Source organism: Cnephaeus nilssonii (genome assembly GCF_951640355.1).
Source record: "Cnephaeus nilssonii genome assembly, chromosome: 6".
Taxonomy (NCBI): domain Eukaryota; kingdom Metazoa; phylum Chordata; class Mammalia; order Chiroptera; family Vespertilionidae; genus Cnephaeus; species Cnephaeus nilssonii.
In genome coordinates this window covers 22,762,868-22,782,353 of record NC_137077.1, presented here as the reverse complement: position 1 = coordinate 22,782,353, position 19,486 = coordinate 22,762,868, and the positions used below count along the sequence as shown (strand labels likewise).

Below are 19,486 nucleotides of genomic sequence, written 5' to 3'. Positions count from 1 at the left end.
CCCTAGGACACACCAAGCTGGGGTAAACATGAGGGCGTACCGAGAGGGATAGTCCATGTTCTCTTGTCTCTCTGCCTTTAGTTGGTTGCAGAACCTCTGGTTTATCTTAGAAACCTTTTCCTCAACTGTCCCTGGGGGTCAAGGTCGTGGAATACCTCATACATTTTCACCCACTCAAATCCCACCTACATGGAGTCCACCCTTTTCCTGCTCTGACTTAGATCCCCTCTGTTGCTGTCTACTGTTCTCTCAGTGCCTTAGAAGTCCATGTAGGTGCCGGGCATTGCTGCTGACGCCACTTACAGCTTCCATCAGGGTCGCTCTGTTTCCCTGGGCAAGAAGACTTGCAGGTAGGCCCCAGCATCTGTGGAGCCCCTGCTGCCCCCCTAAGGTGAAGCCGAGCCGTGTTTTCAGGTAAAGTTGGAAGAATCTGTCTGCCGCCCTTGTGTGTCATATGCCTTTGGAACAGTTCCAAAGCAATGCTACCCAAGGTCTAATGTAATTTGTTTCGTTGGTTCATTGTGTGTGTGTGTGTGTGTGTGTGTGTGTGTGTGTGTGTGTGTGAAATAACTCTACCAATTATACCTACAGTTTCATTTCCCTAGAACTCAATTATAAATCATGAGGTCTTGGCCAAAAGAATTTAAGAGACAGACATAATGCTGAACACCAAGCTATTCTTGTTAGTAAGCAAAGCCTTCATGCTCTATTTTTCTTTATAATGAACCATTTCCCAGGGATTTCTGCATGCCCCGTATAAAATAGGTTTCGGGACTATCCACCTCACCAGACTTCAAGCTGGGATCCCTCACAATTGCAGAATTGTACAAGAGAGAACGCATTAAATAACACGTGACTAGATGGCTGTTAAGAGAGTAGAGGAAAACAGGATCTAGTAAAGGTTCATGTGGAGGAAACTGTAGAATGAAGAGGTTCCCCAGTGTAAGTCTCAGTGTGACTTCCGACTGTTCAGTACTTAACATGAGTAGAGCAGAGAACAAGTACTCTTAAATGCTTATTGAATTAGTACTGAGGCAGAAATAACCACCGGACAGGGATGGTGGAACTGAAACATTGCTGAAAATGAGTCCGGGGGCCTGAAATTTGAGACAGAGGTAATAATTGAAATTATAAGGGAATGAACACTTGGAGAGAAAAGAGAAACAACAGATTTCTAACCACCTTATTCATTAGTATAATGTGTGGGAACTCCTGTTTATATCTTCTGTTTAACTAGCTCTGCATTTAGTATGTACTTAGTTGTTTCTGTGTCTTGCTATTTCCAGAGTTTTCTCTATCTCAGAAATGTAAAAATTCATCATTTGTTTGAAGTGCTCAATAAAATTTAGGGAGTAAAGTTTTGCCTTTCCCTCTTCGTTAAATATGCATATTTTTAAAAGTCCTTATGTCCTAGAGGTTATAACTTCTATCGTTATGATGGCTCCTTGACAATTTCAAGATTTTTGAATATTTTGTGTATCAGAATGGCTATCTAGCAATATGCTAGGGCACTGTGGGAATTACAAAAATGAGTAAGCCACAATCTCTGCCCTCAGCATTAGGGTGCTCAGGGAAGCAGAGTGGGAGATCACATAATTTAGAGCTCCTACCAGTTCATCTGGCTTTTATTAATCAGTTATGACATAAACGATGAGAAGAACAATTGACTGATGAGACCTCATCATTCAAAAAAATTGAGGTAAAATGTATATAACAGAAAATTAACCAATAACCATTTTAAATGTACAATTCAATGACATTTAGAACAGTTCATCCCGTTTTAAAAGAGCTCTAAAGGGAATACATGTTTTGATAGAGAAGACTAGAGAACTGAAGAACCTGAGTCTCTACACACTCCCCATTACGGTGTACCCTAACTCTTTCTCTTCTAGTGGATGCCCCTTTCTGCTTGGTAGGCTATCAGTGCTGAATCAAGTTATCAATGACCTGTACTTCTTAAATTGAACTTGTTTTAGGGGTTAATACCTAACTTGGAATTCCTTCTTTTCTTTTCTTTTTCCCTCTTGTTCCTTTTTAGTGTTTCCTGTGATTGTAAATTCTATGAGGGCAGGTAACCTAACTACCTTGCTCACCTCTGCATCCCTGGTCCGGAGAGTATTTCAAAAGCCTATGTTAATGATTCGTTACCTAATTCTGAGATTTTTTAAAAAAACATATATTTTATTGATTTTTTACAGAGAGGAAAGGAGAGGGATAGGGAGTTAGAAACATCGATGAGAGAGAAACATCGATTCAGCTGCCTCTTGCATACTCCCTACTGGGGATGTGCCCGCAACCAAGGTACATGCCCTTGACCGGAATCAAACCTGGGACCTTTCAGTCCGCAGGCCGACGCTCTATCCACTGAGCCAAGCCGGTTAGGGCAAATTCTGGGATTTTTTATTTCCACTTATCCCTCATCCATTCCCTCATGCCATAGCAGTGGCCAAACTATTTGGTACACCCAGCAAAATCTCAGTTGCGATTGTCCCCGGATGGGACTAGTCAAGCTGAATGACAGATCCTGACCATTTTCAGCACCAACGAAGGCCGCTGCGTTGGGGTCCGACCCGAGGTGGCACTGTTGCGCTTTATCAGGATTTAGCAGTTTCACGTGGACTGACGTTTGCTTCCTACCTGACCACCTACCTATCAATCACTCGGGAAGGCAATGAGTATGGAGGTCAGCAACAAGGCCGGCTTTCACAGCTTCAGCAGAGGTTTCCCGCGGGCTGGTGTGTGGTGAGCCCCAGAAACCCCAGTGCCCACAGACTTCCCTTGTGGGGAAGCCCGCCCACACTCCATCCTCCGCTGGCAGCCACGCCCCTCCGGGAAGGAGGGGCTGAAAAGCATTTCCTTAAGGCTGGCACACCTTGCCCTACCCAAACCGGTCATTTTTTTTTTTTTTTCTTTTCCTTCTCTTTCTTTCTTTCTGGCTGGGCCAGTTCATCTGAAACCAGAGTGACCGGAGGAGGGACACGGTAGAGAACAGGGGTTTGAGGGGTACAAGGGTGGGGGGTGAGGGAAGCTGTGATGCAGGTAGGGGTGGACTTCGGCCTTAGGAAAGAAAAAGAGGGAGGAGGCCAGAGTGGGATGGTTGTGAGCGGCTGCATTGCATGTGAACAAACAGTAATCACCAGGTGAATGAATCTGTATTTCTTTGGAACAAGCATCTTGTGGGTTTTGCTTTCAATGTTTTTATGACAAGAGACTAACCTTGCCTTAGCGATTTTGGCAAAGAGCAGCAGCAGCCAGAAAGCCCAGTGATGAGGGGCCTCCGTGTCTTCCTGGGAGTCGGAGAGGGGAGGTAGAAAGAAGCAGGGCACAGGAATTATTTGTCACTGGACTATATCGCCACTCTCAGCTTCAGCCTTCTCATCTGTAAAGTGGGGTCATTGTGATGATTACTGTAAGTGAGAGAATACCTGTACAGTGTGATAGGCTGTTCCCTGTTGACTGAATTTCTGTTTTCTCTTCCTCGGTCTTCTCTTTCTTTCTCTTTCCTTTTTCATTGTCAGTCCTTCAACCTCAGCCCCATTTTGTCTCCTTTCTTCCCTTTCAATTTCTGTGTTTGTGGCCTCTTTCTGCTGCGAATCCTTTCCCCATCAGAGTTTCTCCTATATTTCAGCCCAAGCTTCCTTCCCACTACTTAGTGAGAGCCATCAGTGGTTGTGGAAATAAAGGCTACTGTAACCTGGAGCACACCGACCCTGAACTGCAACTGGAAACAGGGCTTTGTGCCTGCAGCCAGGGGAAGGAAAGCCCCGATAGGCCCTGATCTCAGGCCAGGCCTAGGAACCCTGCCGGAGGGGTCCCAGATTGTGAGAGGGTGCAGGCCGGGCTGAGGAACCCTCCTTCCTCCCCCTTCCCCCCCCCGCTCAGTGCACGAATTCTCATGCACTGGGCCTCTAGTTAACAATAAGGTCACCTTTGGATGTACTGGAAGCTAGGACTTCCAGCATATGAATTTTGAGTCAGCACATTTCAATCTATAACAATGCCTAGTTCTCTAATTATGCACATGCTGAAAGTTAGTTGAGCATCACATCTATTTCAGTTTTCTTCTGCAGAAACTTGGTTTTCCCACCTTTTGCAACTCTTCCCAACCAGCTCCAGACTCCTACAGGGAGTTACATGATTTTGTAGCTCTGGTTTGCTCTAACCCGAGCGAGCTATTTTCCTGTTCTTGCATTAACAAATTACCACAAACTTGATGGCTTCCAACAACACAGATTTTGTCTTAAGTCTGGAGGTCAGAAGTCTGATTGGGGTAGGCAGGTCTGTGTTCCTTCTGGAGGCTTGAGGGAAGAATCTGTTTACTCACCTTTTCCAGCTTCTAGAAGCTGCCTGCATTCCTTGGTTCATGACCCCCTTCCTCCATCTTCAAGCCACATCAAGTCTTTCTCACATCCCTATGCTGACACCTACACTTCTTCCTTCTCCCACATTTCAGGATCCTTGTGGTAACATTGGACTCAATGGATAATCCAGGATAACCTTCCTATTTTAAGGTCAGTTCTTTAATCCATCTGCAATCTTAATTTCCCGGTGCTAGTTTAACACTATTGAAAACTAACGGATTCACAGTTCTGAAGATTTGGACATAGACATCTTTGGAGGCCATTATCCGCCTGCCACACTGAGCTGTCAATGACTAGGTTTTCTTTGTTGGGTTTATTGTTCTGTTTTCACTCTGAGGAGTTAATATTTTGCTTGCTATGTGTAGTAAAAATCTTTATATTCCTTTCATAGAGAAAAATAGCATCCTGCCTAATGATAGAACTAAAAATGTTTCCCCATTGAGCAGAAACCTGGGTGCCATGATCTTCCCATGTAACACTTCAAAATTACTCCTCAACCCCACTTGTACTTTTAGCAATACCTAATGAATTTATATACATTATTTTCTGATAAAATTTATTTTAGATCCAATGATATTTTTATAGGCGAATTTAGTGATTTATTTATTGAACAGCATATGAATACTTTTAAAAACTATGTTTTTATTGATTTCAGAGAAGTAGGCAGAGGGAGAGAAAGATAGAAACATCAATGATGAAAGAAAATCATTGATTGGCTGTCTCCTGCACGCCCCCTACTGGGGATTGAGCCCTGACCGGGAATGCAACCATGACCTCCTGCTTCATAGTTTGATGCTCAACCACTGAGGCACACAGGCCAGGCAAGCATATGAATCTTGATATGTGCCAGACACTAGTCATCCTAGGTGCTAGGGGATACAGCAATGAAGAAAGAATACAGTGATGAAGAAAATAGCCTAAGTCCCTAAATTCTTTTTTTTTTTAAAGTCCCTAAATTCTTGTTGTCATGAAGGTTTCATGCTTTTTCTTCTAACTCTGTCACTTCATTTTGTTTTCCCTACCAACCTAGGTTGAGTAGTCTTAGTTTCCCAAAATGCCATGACTTTAGTTGTGACTACTTCTATGTGCCTACTTCTTGGCTCTGTTCATAAAGGACCTAAAGAAGCTGACTGGGCCCTTAAGGAAATTACTGTCTACTTGGGAAGAAACAGATAATAATAGGCAAACTAATTAAGTGCAGATTAAATAGGTTGGGTATTCAATGATTATACTAGCATATCATTTCTTGGACAAAATTTCTAACTGGGGAAAATGAAAGTTGAAGGGACTGAATGTACACAAAGAAAAAGCAGCTAATTGCACAGACATCAGTGTAGAGTGGAAAGAGCCCTGTCTTAAGTCCAGGGGCCTGCAGTCTGTTTTAAGCTCTGACACGCCTTTTGTGAGTAAAGAACAAGGCACTTACCTCAGTGTTCTGAGTTTTGTTTTTTTAATATGTTTTTATTGATTTTAGAAAGAGAGGAAATGGAGGAAAGAGAGAGAGAGAGAGAGAGAGAGAGAGAGAGAGAGAGAGAGAGAGAGAGAAACATACATCAATGAGAGGGTAGCATTGATTATGACCTCTATTGGGAATTATCCCACTATCTGGACATGTTCCCTGACCAGGAATTTTTAACCCGTGACCTCTTGGTGCATGGAACGATGTTCAATCCACTAGTCACACCAGCTGGGCCTTAGTTATTTTATTCTTATTATTTTCGTCTCTCAGAAAATGAAGGGTTGAGATAGATTGGGAAATCTCAGGGGATTCTTTCAGGCTTAAGAAAGACACAAAAAAAGTCTTTTAATTTTTAACTTCTCATAATACCTCTGAATTTCCTAACCAGAATAATCATGAGGAGATAGGTTAGAGTTTAATCACTCTGGATATGGGAAGGAAAATGGGGTGGAGTGAAGGAGTTCTTATCCATCCATTGACTTGAGCTTTTCCTGAATTTACTCTTACCCTCTTAGTTCACTATCCTTCTCCACTACTTTCTCCTTCCTACAACTCCAGCTGAATTGGGCAGTGCAGATTCCAGCTTTATTATGCTGTGAATACCACTCCCTAAGGGTTAGTCTTCAGGCAACAGAATGATTTCCTGATGTTTCCGCTTTCTATAGCCCTCAGCTGCATCCCAGCTTCTAACCATTGTCTGCCTTTCAACTCAACCTGTTTTCTCACCCTATCTAATAAAAGAGTAATATGCAAATTGACCGTCACTCCAAGACACAAGATGGCCACCCCCATGTGGTCAAAGATGGCTGCCCTATGTGGACACAAGATGGCCTGCAGGGGAGGGCAGTTGTGGGCAGTTAGGGGTGACCAGGCCAGCAGAGGAGGGCAGTTGGGGCAGACTAGGCCAGCAAGGGAGGGCAATTGGGGAGGACCCAGGCCTGCAGGGGAAAGCAGTTGGGGGCGATCAGGCAAGAAGGGAGGGCAGTTAGGGGTGACCGGGCCAGAAGAGGAGGGAAGTGGGGGAGACCAGGCCAGCAGGGAAGGGCAGTTGGGGGGGACCAGGCCTGCAGGAGAGAACAGTTGGGGGGGACCAGGCCCGCAGGGGAGAACAGTTGGGGGCGGGGGGACCAGGACAGCAAGGGAGGGCAGTTGGGGGGGGGGGGATCAGGCCTGCAGGGGAGGACAGTTGGGGCAGGGACCCAGGCCTGCAGGGGAGGGCAGTTGGGGGCTAACAGGCTGGCCAAGGAGCAGTTAGGCATTGATCAGGCTGGCAGGGGAGTGGTTAGGGGGTGATCAGGCTGGCAGGCAGAAGCGGTTAGGGGAAATCAGGCAGAATCAGGTGAGCAGTTGGGAGACAGCAGTCTTGGATCGGGCCTAAACAGGCAGTTGGACTTCCCTCTAGGGGTCCTAGATTGGAGAGGGTGCAGGCTGGGCTGAGGGGAAACCCCCCCGCCCCCCCATGCACGAATTTTTTGTACCGGACCTCTAGTGTATAATAATAAGCCTTCTAGCCACTGCAGTAGCAAGGTATATGGACAGCCAATTCCTAACAATGCCATGGTCAAAGCAACTTGAAGATAATGATTGCGTTTTTTTAAATCCTCACCCAAGGATACTTTTCCATTGATTTTTAGAATCAATTGGTTGCCTCCTGCAGGAGCCCTGATCAGGACCTGGGCCAGAGAGGAGCCTGCAACTGAGGTACGTGCCCTTGACTGGAATTGAACCCGGGACCCTTCGGGTCAGCAGGCTGACACTCTATCCACTGAGCCAAACCAGCTAGGGTGTGATTGCATTTTTCAGTCCTACATTTTCATACTTTTGTGGACTAAATTACTGGCAAGAATTATAAATGAAAAGGAAACCCATTTTAATGTTTCATTCTACAGCAGTTAACATCTTATAGCCTCAGCCACAGTAAACAGGCCCATCTTTATATATTTAACAGTGGCTCTTAAAGTTGTCTGGTAACAAAATACATAGGAATATGGTGCTATTTCTAGAACATTGATCTAAATGAAAATTATCGTATGTATATAACTTTAGGCTGTGTGAGAATTCCACTAAGAACAAATTGTAGCAGATGCTAAAGGTTAAGGGGGAAAAAATGTGTTTCAAAAGGTACCTTGTGGCCATAGGAAAATCTCAATAACACACATATCATACTCAGAATTTAAGCCAGGTAGCTTTCTGAAGAAAGCTTCAAAATTATCAGTTTCTGTCTTATAATCAGTTGTTGAATGATTTAACCAGACATACTATATTATTAGGTAAATGCAGGATATTATGTTGAGCGACTCCAGGAGATATAATATATGTTACATTGATATGCTAGCAACCGAATGATGACAAATATTTACCCAAGATGATAATTTGGAGTTCAGAGAAGATGATCCTACGCACCGTTTTTTCTGATAATAATCAGCTATGAGAACCAAATGTATGTTGAAACCATGCCTACTAGTGTGTGTCATTAGAATCAACTTCTTCAGAGTCCCTCTTAAGGCGGATGGGACTGCCGGGGCCCAGACAGGAAAGCTCCTGCTGATTCTTGTCTCAGTGCTCACTGATGCCCCTTCCACCGGGCTCCAAATTAGTGCTGCCTCTGGCCAGTGAGAGGGAGGGACTTGCTTATCTGAAGAGCGGAAGTCACAGGCTTGGCTTTTTTCAAGGAAGGAGGAGGGGGATGAAGGGAATGGTGACAATCTGTCTTGACTGCCTGGTTTTCCCTCAGATTTGTAAGCAGATGCAGCAAATCTAGCCAGTCTGATCTGAACCTGCCCTGCCTCCCACGTCTGTGATCTTCCCGCCGGTCTCACTGACTGACCCCTTTAGCGTTCCTTGGGGATGATATCTGACTATGAGTCAAAATGAGTTCTGATGGAGGAAGAAGGATGAAGCAGAGCAGTCACTAGAATAGTCTTAAAGCCCTGCAATGCCAGCAGGGAAAATACAACTGGAATGTATAGTCTCTGGTCTTCAACCTTGGACGTATGTGGGGAAGATTTCCAGAGGCTAGTCCAGACGCATGTACAGCCCAAAGGCGTGGCAGGCAGAAGAAACTATGAAAGTATACGCACGTGAGACATTTCAAGAGCTAGCGTCTTCCTCCTTATCCTCACCCCCGCAAAACTTAACTGAATGAAAAGAAATCAAATATCCAGTCAAATATCCCAACTGATGGAAAGTGGTAGTGAAAGAGCTTAAGATGGCCCTGACCGGTTTGGCTCAGTGGATAGAGCATCAGCCTGTGGACTGAAAAGTCCCAGGTTCGATTCTGGTCAGGGGCACGTACCTTGGTTGCGAGCACATCCCCAGTAGGAGGTGTGCAGGAGGCAGCTGATCAATGTTTCTCTCTCATCGATGTTTCTAACTCTCTATCCCTCTCCCTTCCTATCTGTAAAAAAATCAATAAAATATATTAAAAAAAGAAAGAAAGAGCTTAAATGGACATTCAAGACACACAATACAAGTCTCAGCTTAGGTGCTAATTAGCTGTTGGAAGACACCTAAATTCTGTGGCTCAGTTTCCTCATCAGTAAGTTATGGAGGTTAGGTGTTTTGGTTGCTTTCAAAGGACTCTCTGGTTGTGCACATTCAGAATTCTATGGCATCTGTGGAACATGCATTGCATTCCATAGTGTGCTTGCCAGGCAGAATAAGAAATGGAGCCAGGGTTGCTGTTTTTATTGTTTCTTTAGCAGGGAGATATGACTATAGTGGCACAGAAGGTACAGCTACTTCATTTAGAGTGTGGGAAAAGTATGGATTTTTTTTTTTTTTTGAAGGCCACTGACTTTATCGATTTAAAAAACTTTATATGGACAGTGACTCTTTTGCCAAAAGAGAAGCCAAATGTCATTAAACAGACCATAGGTGAGAGTAGGGGTGGGGGAAGGGGCCAGAAATCCACCCAGAAAAGCTGATTATTGGCCTGAAACTGGCAGGGGAAAGAGAAGGGAGATGCATGCAAGAGTGAGAATTCCAAAAAAGTTGAATGGTGAGGGGAGAGAACTCCCCCAAAGACCCGGAGGACATTGGTGGTGAGCAGACAGCAATCATTTCCTTTGTAGAGGACAAGGGAGTAGCCCCCACTCAGCTGCAAACTCTGAAGACTCAAGGCTGTTGTTAGGGATTGGCGGCTCCCCAGAGAGCATCACAAGAAGGCGTCATACCACTCTCGAAGGCACCCAAAGCTGTCCCGGGACTGCTTGGCATTGGCGCCACATGTGTCCTTCAGCCATCCCCAGAAGAGTTCTTCATCTTTCTTTAGCACCAGAAACTGGCTGAGGACCACATAAGCCTGTCAAAGCCCCTTTCCTCCAGCTTCTTGCCCAGGACTTCACCGATCCCGGCCAGGCTCCCCACTGGCTTTCCCCCCATGGGCTCTGCCACGAAGTCTCTGTGCTTTTGGGAGGTTGTCATCTTGATCAGGATTAATCAGCAGTTCCAGCTCCTGTAATGGCTCCTCCAAAGAATGGCTTTTTGACACTAAGTTGAACTTGCTGTCTTTGCATGCCTTCTTGGAGCCCAAGCAGTTTCCATAATGCCAAGTGTCCTCAATTTCACTCCCTGTCTTTCATGTCCTCACTCATGTTCTACTCTTAAGATGAATGGATTCATAATCAGGAGGTCCCACATCTGATTAGATCTCTGATTTATTTTCCTGACCCAGGGCCAGTCACCTTTTCACTTAGATCTTAGTTTCACATGCAATATGAGGTTGTTAAAGCAGCCATTAATTATTTCTGAAGTGGCTTTCTATTATAAATTTGAAGATAGCTTTGAAGGCTAATTCAATTTTGCGGGATTAAGAAAAAAAGAAATGTAGATAAACCAAATGTGATTTTATAATGATCTATAAATCATCTCCTCTTTACCATCACCACTTTTATCTTTCTAAGTCTACTCTTCTTGGGCTGATATTAAAATTGATTATTTTTAATTCACTGAGTTAACATTGATTGAGAAACAGAGACACGCTGACTTAGAAATGAAAGTATGAGCTTAGGTTATCTACAAACTGATTAGCAATAACGATTTGATAATATCAGCAAGGCCACAGGTTGTGAGTTCATAGATATGCAGATCATGTGTGAGATAAATCACTCACAAAAAGAAGTTCAATGAACCCTGGATAGATCTCTGTGCTAGCTGGAAAGCCCCATATCTTCATACCCGAGTTATGGGGTTCAAAATGATATTGGAGGCTGTACCTTTATGGCTTTTATTTAAACCTCAATCAAACATATTATGGGTACCCATGGAGCAGTGATCTCTGTAGGTTAGATATGTAGAAGCATTTAAGTTGATAGGGATTTAGAGATGTGATACTTTGGATATTCTCTCTAGTTCCACCATTTCATGGCAACCTGAGAAATTTAGACCAACTCAAGGCTATCAAAGAAAATAAACTAGGTCTGACGGTCAGAGCTACAAAATGTAGGGCTCTGTGTACTTAACCAGGTATGAGAGGTTCAGTGGTGGCCTTATATTATGCCCTGGTGCTAGATAAAGATGGCATGTCTGGCCAGTCTTTAGGAGGCATGTCCTTTAGCCATTCCCGGAAGAGTCCAACCTGATCTAGAACTGATTTTCTTAGGGACAGGACAGTCTGTGGTATCACCAAATTGCACACAAATTCTTGTTTAATCTTTAGAGGTCCTGGAACTGTAAATGTTATCATCAACAACAAATGAGACTTGTACACTTGAAACTGCAAACTATCATGGAAAGAAATTAAAGAAAATCTAAATAACTGGAAAGACAACTTGTGTTCTTATGTAGGAAGACAATATTGGTAAGATGGTAGTACTCCCAGAATATATATATAACTGCCAAAATTCCAGATGGATTTTTTTTCTGGAAAAGGTTAAGCTGATTATAACATTCACATAAGGAACAGAAGGGACTTAGAATATCCAAAACAGTCTTCAAAAAGAGAACAAAGTTGGAAAACTCATACTGAATGATTTTAAAACTTACTACAAAGCTCAGTAATTAAGGCTGTGCTATTGGCATAAGGATACACATATGAACCAACAGAATAGAATTGAGAGTCCTGAAATAAACCCATATGCCTATGGCTGTTTGATTTTTGACAGGGTGCCAACATAATTCATTAGGGAAAGAAGTGTCTTTTAACAACTGTGCTAAAACAACTGGATATCCACATGCAAAAGAATGATGGTGAATCCCTGCCTCACACCATATGCAGAAATTAACTCAAAATTGATCAAAGACCTACATCTATAAATTTCTTAAAAAAAACATATATATAAATCTTCATGATTTAAGTTAAGCAAGTTTCTTAGCTATGACACCATAAGCACAAGCAATCCCCCCAAAATAGATAAATTGGACTTTATCAAAATTAGAAATTATTGTGCTTCAAAGGACACTATCAAAAGTAAAAAAAAAAAAAAAAAAACAAGACAAAACAAACAAACAAAAAAAACCACACACAAAAAACCACAAACAGACAAAATGGGAGAAAATATTGCAAATCATATATCACATAATGGTTTAGTATTCAGAATATATAAAAACACTTACAGCTCAACAATAATAGACAAATAGCCCAATTTAAAAATGGGTAAAGGATTTGAATAGACATTTCTCCAAAGTGTGTGTATATGTATATATATATATATATATATATATATATATATATATATATATATATATAGCCAATGAGTACATGAAAGGATGCTCAGTATTATTAATCATCAGGGAAATGCAAATCAAAACCACAATGAGATACCCATTTCACATCAGTTAGGGAGGCTATTATAAAAAAGAAGACTTGAATAGGACAAAAAGGCAAGATGAAGAGAGAGAGTGAGAGAGAGAGACTTCAGAAAGGAAGGGAGAGGGGGAGAGAGAGATAGAAACATCAATGATGAGAGAGACTTGTTGATGGGTTGCCTACTGCCCTCTCCACACTGGGGATCAAGCCTGTAACCTGGGTATATGCTCTGACTGGGAATTGAACTGTGACCTCCTGGTTCATAGGTTGACATTCAACCACTGAGCGATGCTGGTCAGGCATGACATCCATCTTTATTTCCCTCTAACATTGGAGCCCCTGTTTCTCTGACCTTCTGACTTTAGGGTTTAAATAGTGACCCCCTGGTTCTCAGACCTTCAACCTCGGACTGAATTATGCCACCTGTTTTCTAGGTTTGGCAGATAGTGAGACGGCTTGGCCTCCAGAACCTCATGAGCCAATCCCTATAATAAATCTCCTCATGACACATATCCTATTGGTTGGGTCTCTCTAGAGAACCCTTACTAACACAATAGACGACTCTTGAAACCAGGTGAATATGAAAGAAGCTAGATACAAAAGGCCACAAATTGTGTGATTCAATTTATAGGAAATGCCCAAAATAGGCAAATCCATAAGGACAGAAAATAAATTAGTGATTGCCAGGGGTTGGGCATTGTGGGGGGGGGGGTGATTGCTGTTGGTACTAGTTCATTTTTGGGGGCTGATGAAAATATTCTAAAATTAGATAGGAGTGATGGTTACAAAACTTTGTGAATATACTACAAATCACCAAATTGTACATTTTAAAAGGGTGAATTTTATGGTATGTGAATCATATCTAAATAAATAAAAACCTAAAGCAATGTTAAAGATAATTCTAATTGGAAAAAAAAAAGTTTATGAGAATATACCTGGGAAGCAGATTCTATAGCCACAGGACCTGGTTGAAGATCCAAATCCCTGCTTACTAGCTCTGGGATCTGGAGCAAGTTACTTCTCTGTGACCCAGTTTCTTTATATGTAAAGTGCTTAGAACAGTGCCTAACACATGGCAAGTGTTATATAAATGTTTGTCACTTTAACTATATGCCATAAAATGTACTAAGCCATAGTGAAAAGCAAAATCCAGTATCAAGGAAGCAGGGCTGGGCATAAATGTCAGTTAAGGAGGAGCAGAGCAAAGGTAGAGCTTAACACTCCATTTGATTTATTGTCTGAACTCTGTCCCATCTGAATCATGGAAAGAGACTGGGTTAGTGGAAAAGAAGAGAGAAATAATTCGGGTTGAGGATACAATACCTTCTTACCAAGGCACTGGAAAAAAAGGTCTAAGAATATGTTAGAGGAGACATACAGAGGAGGAAACCAGAGCAAGGGGTGGTGAACAGCATTTAATATGTTTTTGTTGTTCAGTTTAAATAAATATTAGGCAATGACTTTTGAGGGATTTCTTCTGGAATTTAGACACTAAACTCATTATCTTTGTTCTATCCTGTCTTTATTGGGATCTTTTTGCTTCTTCATTTCAAAAAGTAAGATCACACAAACCTTTAAAGTTCATGTCACTGTCACAGTTTTGTTCCCCAGGACAAATCAAGAACCCAGAAGAACCCAGGAAGGTGGCAGGGTTTTTTCTTTTGTTTTGCAATACTCGTACCCCTTTGCTGTAAGCTGCTTTCTGCGTCTTTGTAGGGGTACATCTACAATTCGTGTAGCTCTTGCTCTTGCTGTTGATAGCAAATAGAGATTCTATTAGAAGGACTGGATTACATATCCACTTTGAGGAATGGATATAAGGTATTAAATTCCTTACTTAAAAATAGGGAAAAACTGTTGCCCACCTTCCTCTTGTTTTACACTTCTGAATACTCTTGTATGTAAATACGTTTTTTATGTTTGTGATTTCATCATAGTTGTGCTTTCTCAGATATTCTGCACTGGATATCGATAAATACCTTGTATTTTTACTCTTTCTATGTTTCATATTCCTTTACGTACAATCCTCTGACAGAGATGTTAATGAGCTAATGGTCACATACAGGAAGTTGCTGACCCGGGGCCATAACAGATTTCATGATTCCTTTGCATGTATTGGGACAGAATTATTCCCTTTCACTGTACATTTCTTCTAGAACCTTCTTTTTTCTTTAAATTTTATAAGAGTTTATTTAAACCAAACTGATGACATATGCCAGGAAGCAAGATCGCAAATGCCCCTGAGAATAACAATTGCAGTTTCTTTTATGTACCAGGTGTACCGGTTAATAATGTGGATTTTGTAATCAAAGAAAACACGATAATTTCCAGAGAAACATCAAAAGTGCTTTATTCAAAGTAATGCCCATCACTAGCTACACATTTCTCCCAACTTTCAGGTAATTTGTGGATACCGTCCCAATAGAACTTTTCTTGTTTTGAGGCAAACCATTCAGAGACCCAATTTTCCACTTCTTCGTACATTTTGAAGTGCTGCTCAGAAGTGCGTGTGCCATGGATTGGAACAAGTGGTAATCTAAAGGAGCAAGGTCTGGTGAATACAGCGGGTGGGTTAATACTTCCTAGGCAAGATCTTTTAATGTGTCTTTAACTGGTTTTGAAGTGTGTGATGGTGCATCATCATGAAGCAAAATTACTTTGCCGTGTCTTCTGGCCCATTCTGGTCATTTCACAATCAAAGCGTGGTTCAAATTGATAATTTGTTGTCAGTAGCAATCAGTATTAACGGTTTCACCTGGTTTTAAAAGCTCATAATACACCATACCTTCCTGATCCCACCAAATGCAGAGCATTGTCTTCTTTCCGAAGCGATTTGGCCTTGCAGTTGATGTTGATGGTTGACCTGGATCAACCCATGATTTTGTGCATTTGGGATTCTCAAAATAAATCCATTTTTCATCGCCAGTCACAATTCAATGCAAAAAGACTTTCGTGCCATTGAAGCAACATTTTTACTGATGACTTTTCGTTTTTCCATTGTCTTTCATTCAGTTGATGTGGCACCCATTTTCCTTCCTTTAAAATCTTTCCCATTGCTTGTAAATGATTGGAAATTGTTTGCTGAGCAATGTTTAATCTTTCTGCAAGTTGTTTTTGAGTTTGACATGCATCTTCATCCAATAATACTTGTAATTGTTGGTCTTCAAACTTTTTTGGTTGACCTGGACGTTCTTTGTCTTTCACATTGAAATCATCACCTTTAAAGCGTTTAAACCAGCTTTCACAAGTATCTTGAGATGGACCATGTTCACCATAAGCTTCCCAAAGTATACAATAACTTTCAGAAGCACTTTTCTTCAAAATAAAGTAATGAATTAAAACTTCCCGCAAATGCTCCTTTTTTTGGGCACAAAATTGGACATTTTTAAGCGTAAAAATATCTATGATGTTAACACCTTCAGAAAATTTGACATATGAAGTTTTGAAGCTTACTGTCAATACAACAAAATAGCATACATATCAAATTGCATATATAACAACTTATGTGTAACTCCATCTATTGAAAAAAAAAATCGGCATTATTAACCGGTACACCTGGTATTTGAAATTACATGGAGGTGGAGGAAAATAAATTGGGGATTAGTTTATAGGATAGTTAACAAGACTATGTTCTCTCTTGAGTGTGATTATTTCAATAGTGTATTAACTCAGATGCATAGAAACAATGGACAAGGCTTTCTTAAGGCAAAGATAAACTTTTTTACTGAAGAAGTTATGTGCGTGGGGCGTGCATGACTACCCACCATTACCTGCCTAGTTAGGGGTTTATGATCAGATCACCCTGTGAGGCTACTTTCCATAGAACTCCCACCCCCAACCACCACTTGTTTTCATTCAGTTCCATTTTTTGTCATAAATCAATCTAAAGGATGCATCTAAATCCAAAAACTCTTAAGTAATTTATAAAAAAAGAAAAGGATAGTTGAAAATTTAAGATTTGAAAGAAGCAGATACTTTACAGAGGAAGATGAGAAAATTATAGTAGAAGCCCAGGTAAGATTTACTATAAGGATGCATTAATCTTAGATCTCAGGAAATAATTATCTTATTCCTGTGTGATATGTAGTCATATGCATATCCTAATTATGGTATTATGTCATGACATTTCTGCTGCATTGGATGAAGTTCTTATGCAAAAAAAAAAAAAAAAGAGAGAGAGAGAGAGAGAGAGGTCATTTGAAGATGTCATAATTAGAAGAAGGATAATAATAATTATTACAGGAATATTTTTCTTCCTATACTTACAGAAATAATTACTATGCAGTAGCTATTGTTTTAAGTATCATTTACTTTTTACACTGACTCTTCATGAGATAATATTGTAAACCCAGTTTAACAGATAAGAAAACTAAGGTTTAGGAGAGCTTAATTTGCTCAAGAGTACACAGCTAACTAGTAGTAGACATGGGTATACTGGATTTCAGAAATAGACTGGGCTATGCTTCTGAAACTTGTAATAAAAATGAAAGTGAACTGGATCCTAGAAATATGCCCTTTTGTCCTTTATTGTGGAAGATGTAAAAAGACCTTAAGGAAAGAAGTGTCTGAAAACAGCATCTTACGCATATAAATTCGGAGCAGAGAAGTAAGGGACTAAGACAGATGGCTGAGGTTGGCAGCTGTTGGGCTACACGAATAAAAGAGAAGGATGTAAATTGACCATACCTTCGTGATACCCACCAGCCAATCATGAGCGAGTATGCAAATTAACCCAACAAAGTTGGTGGGTTAATTTGCATACACAGGCACTAAACGGCTGGGGGCGGGGCACAGGCATTCTGCACCGCCCCAGCCGCTTCGGGCCTCTGGGCAGTGTGGGAAGGCGGAAAGGCAGCTCCAGGCCGTAGCAGAGGCTGAAAGGTGGCTCCAGGCCAGAGCAAAGGCGATGCCGGCAGCCAGGGGAAGGAAGGCCCATTCTTGCACGAATCTTTGTGCATCGGGCCTCTAGTATGAAGATAAGAAGCCAGCTATAGTAGCATTGCAAATTTCTGCTTAAGAAAATACACACACACCTCACACACCCACATCCACATCCATGCACATCCACACTGGTTCTGCACTTTTAGCTCATTGAATTTGTTTTCCAACTATTCTCTCAATATTTAGCTAGTCCTTTGGCAGTTTCATTGCATTACACCTATATTAAGAGGAAAGGGATTTTACCCACATTTATGCCAATGCTTTTCAGGAAAGCCACATCCCCTGGAGACCATTGTGGTGGGCAGTCATAGTTAAAGTTAGAGAACCTCCAGTACAACGTAATGTTCAGAAACACTAAGTTGGAACCCTTGGTCTGAAAAGTAATTATGGTACACTAATGAATTCTTGCTAGAGCAGGAATATGTAACTGTTACCATTGAAGGACATGTTTACTTTCTTATTAATTCTCAATAGATTCCTTTCAGGTAAGTGAGCATGATTATCTTAGTTGTAAAAATTAGGAAACTAAGGCTTTACAAGGTTAAGATACATCCATCCTGCATCTCTGACAACAGTCCCTGTGTTTTCTCTACCACAGTTTCATGGAAATGATACATTAACTTTGTTCCTGGAAGTTCCAACTTGGCTCTCTCCCAGGTAGGAAGGATAATGCCTTTATCAAGCAACAGGAAGAACTTAACTCCAGGTCCTCACCTTGACTTTAGGACAACAGAGCCTTCTAAGAGCCATAAATCTAGGTCTTTGGGAAGATTTCCTCCCCTACCTTCTGTGTTTTCTGTCACCCTCAGCCAATTTTCTTCTTTGATGTCTCTGCTTCCAAACACTAAGTTGGAGCCCTTGGTCTGAAAAGTGATTATGGTACACAAATGAATTCTTGTTAGAACAGAAACATGTTCCTGTTCTACCTTCCAGTCTTTCTACCTTCCCATTTCCTTATTATGAAATAATTAAGACTTAATTCAACCATTCCTGACTGGTACAGCTATATGACTACCTCTCAGTATGGGATACAGGTGAAGAAGGGAGGGACTGGTGCATATTGATTGTAATGGGCCTGGAACTGTGTTAGGTACTTTACATGAATTATCCTATGTAACTTTTGTAGATTAAAAAAAAAGGGGGGGGGGCGCGTTCTACGGAAAGTGTGATTTGATCATAAATTCCTGACTGGGCAGGTCATTATGAGTAGTTATGCCCCAGGTAAAACTTTTTAGTACAAGGTTTATCTTTGCCTTAATCAAGCCCTGTCCATTGTTTTAGTGCATCTAGGTTAACACACTTTTGAAATAACCACCCTCAGGAGAGCACATAATCTTAACTATCTTGTAATCCAACCCCTGCTTTGCTTTCTCCCTCTTCCTTAATTTCAAATGCATAAAAGAAACGGCAAAACTGTTCTTTCCTGGAGCATTTTAGATCTCACTTCCTGGCATGTGTCAGTTTGACCCATATAAACTCATAACAATTCTCTACAGGTTTGGACTTTTTAAAAAATATATATTTTATTGATTTTTTTACAGAGAGGAAGGGAGAGGGATAGAGAGTTAGAAACATGGATGAGAGAGAAACATCGATCAGCTGCCTCCTGCACACTCCCTACTGGGTATGTGCCAGCAATCAAGGCATATGCCCTTGACCAGAATCGAACCCGGGACCCTTGAGTCTGCAGGCCGACGCTCTATCCACTGAGCCAAACTGGTTAGGGCAGGTTTGGACTTTTTTATGTCAACACTTTTCACAGTCTTGGATGGTAGATTTGTTGTTGTTGTTGTTAATCCTCACATGAGGATCTTGTTATTGCTTTTCAGAGAGAGTGGAAAGGAGAGAGGGGGAGAGAAACAGAAATGTCAGAGACACATTGACTGGTTGCCTCCCACAGGCGCCCCAACCAAGGGCAGGGAGCAAACCCATAACAAAGGTGTGTGCCCTTAACCAGGAGTCAAACCTGCGACCCTT

The 19,486-nt window shown here is 41.5% G+C and overlaps 1 protein-coding gene and 1 pseudogene across 5 annotated transcripts in view; one reads left to right on the top strand and one right to left on the bottom strand.

Moving 5' to 3' along the window:
- The first annotated feature begins 2,683 nt into the window (after nucleotides 1–2,683).
- Nucleotides 2,684–19,486, top strand: part of STYK1 (serine/threonine/tyrosine kinase 1) — a 45,161-nt gene continuing 28,358 nt past the window's right edge. Inside the window, exons 1-3 of one of the 4 annotated variants that reach the window (XM_079773525.1) lie at nucleotides 2,684–2,735; nucleotides 4,454–4,511; nucleotides 18,108–18,166. The gene's annotated coding sequence lies outside the window, so the exon portion shown is untranslated. Of the gene's footprint in view, nucleotides 2,736–2,865; nucleotides 2,982–4,453; nucleotides 4,512–18,107; nucleotides 18,167–19,486 lie in introns of those variants that run through there. The other 3 variants (XM_079773521.1, XM_079773522.1, XM_079773524.1) reach the window with 3 other exon arrangements.
- Nucleotides 9,896–10,472, bottom strand: LOC307102281 (barrier-to-autointegration factor-like; annotated as a pseudogene). Its single transcript has one exon. The product of its transcript is annotated as a barrier-to-autointegration factor-like (transcript).